This window comes from Microtus ochrogaster, unplaced genomic scaffold (genome assembly GCF_000317375.1).
Source record: "Microtus ochrogaster isolate Prairie Vole_2 unplaced genomic scaffold, MicOch1.0 UNK7, whole genome shotgun sequence".
In the NCBI taxonomy this organism is placed as follows: domain Eukaryota; kingdom Metazoa; phylum Chordata; class Mammalia; order Rodentia; family Cricetidae; genus Microtus; species Microtus ochrogaster.
The window spans coordinates 7,003,459-7,005,867 of NW_004949105.1; positions in this window are offsets into that span (position 1 = coordinate 7,003,459).

Here is a 2,409-nt window from a genome sequence, read left to right on the forward strand (position 1 = left end):
TGAAAACCTCTAACAAAAAACCAGGGTGAAGAGAGGCTTGACCTGTCCAAATGTTCTGCTAGTGAGCCAGGATCTTGGAACTTAGAGGAACCACAGCTCTTCCTGGCTGACATCCTAGATAAAGCTCAGTCTGTGACCCATGGTGGGTTTTCACTCAGCTACTTTGTATCCTAGATAGAGCCCAGTCTGTGACCCATGGTGGGTTTTCACTCAGCTACTTTGTATCCTAGATAGAGCCCAGTCTGTGACCCATGGTGGGTTTTCACTTGGCTACTTTGTATTCAGCTGCAGCACTCACACTCAGCCCCTCCCCCCTCTTACTTCGAGAGCCCGGACTGGCTCAGACTCATGCCAGGTTTATGTGGTACTGAGATCGGAACCCGGACTTTCTTCATACATGCTACGAGTCCTCTACCACCTGAGCGAGCTCCGTCTCCACACATGCTTGCATAAGCATTTATCTCATCTGTTGGCTTTGGGGGAAGCATGACCTCACCCGGGAATAAAGCTCTGAGTTGTCCTAAATAAACACCACCGAGTCCTAGTGACCCATTAGTGTCTTACATGCGTGGGAATCACTGTTGAGATACAACAGAAGAGGCACAATAATAATGATCCTGGCACAATTAGCTGCTGGATAGGAGACTCAAGAGGTTTGGCTTGTTAAAACTGCATGGTCTTACACCATAGGACATCTCTCTTTTTCAGCAAGAGGGCACAAGTTTCATGCAGCCACCTTAGTTCTGGTAGGAAAGTACTAGCTTGGTGCTCTATGCGGGTGCCTGCGGTCAATGGAGCAATTGGCTAATGAAAACTCACAAGAATCTGGAAGCTGTCCCTGGCTCTCCCACTGAGGAGACGCAAGGAAAAGGAGTGTGTCATGGGCTCCTGGCTGCAAATGGTAGCTGCCTTTAGATGCAGACAGGGTAAGACAGGTTGCTTGGTGTGAAGCTGAGAGGCCCCTCCTCCTCCTCCTCTTCCCTGTGCTGCACTGGAGAGGGAGTGGCAGAGCTCGGGTCTTGCATCCTGGGCCACCTGTCAGGGAAAGCAGACAGGGCTTGAGTGGACGGGGAGAGCATAGGATGCTCGCTTGGTCTGTGTGTATGAGAGGTCGGGAAAGATTCACTGAGCTGTCCAGGAAGTGCCAAGGCCCCGAGGCAGGGAAGGGACATGCTCAACAAATCAAAGAGGCAAGAAGGGGGTCAAGAACCAAGTTTCTGCTCTACCACACTGTTCTTCACAACTATCCAATCAGAGCCTCCGTGTTCCGGTGAGCAGCAATTACAGACGTAATTGCTCACAGTTTGCCCTCTGTGTGGCCAGCGCTCTCTCCTTTGTACCTCAGTGTGGGGTGCTAGAGGTGGAAGTTCAGCCCTAAGCAGAGAGCAGGAGCCATTTCCTGTGAGGGTTCTCTTTGGAGGTGGTCTGTTTTATGGCTGAGGGCAGGCCACAGATGGACTGGTGTTTGAGTAGACGGTGTTTTCCAAAGCAAAACACACATGCAGTGCCTGAATCCCATATGCAGGTTAAAAGCCAGGCCTCAGTGAATTCCTGGGGACCAACTATCTCTGCTTTGCTGCTTGATAAGGGGCTTGGTTACCTCGGTGACCCAACACTACTACAGAGACTGTGGGAGACAGGACCCCAGGGCCTCTCCTGCTTGCATGTCCGAGAACACTGTGTAGGAACGCTGGCCTTGCCGGTTCTCCCAGGGGTGGTGTGCTGCGCTTCAGCCCTGGTGTCCCATGTACTATGAGTGGCTGGGTGGGTCCTTGTTACAGGATGCCATGTGTGTACCTGTCACTGCTGATCTCTTGGAAGGTTCCTGCTGACCCTGGGAGCAGAAGAGCTGGGCCATGCCCGCATGCTTTCAGTGTTCAAATTACCAGGCTACGTTTTCCCTATCTACTGATGTAAATGTTACCAGTTCCATCATCTGTAACATTTCTGGAAAGTTCCATAATGCCCAAAGAAGGAGAGACCAGTGATGGCTCCTGATCTCAGTATTAAGTGCTGAACACATATTTGCCCAAGTCAGGAGGAAGTGGCCACCTTTGGTCAGAATAGCCAAAGCAAAGGCTGAAGTCAGAACTCAGCTCATCTCCACCACCCACTGCCATGTTGGCTTGGTGCTGCAACGCTGAGACCTGCCCCAGAGCCATGGTACGGGCAGTGGGTTAGCAGCTTCAGGAGACGAGGTAGTGACTGTTGCCACTGCCCAGTCTTCATTAACTTCTTGTGTGTCTAGGAACAAACTTGCTTAACCCTTTTGCTCCTGAAGCAGGAGGAGAGAACTCTTTAGAAGTTTGTGATCATGCCTTCTGTGGGGTCACAACCATCCCATGGGTAAGCAGGGACTGTAGGATCACCATGACTCCTGGGTGAAATCCTTGGCTCCCCCCCCCCCCC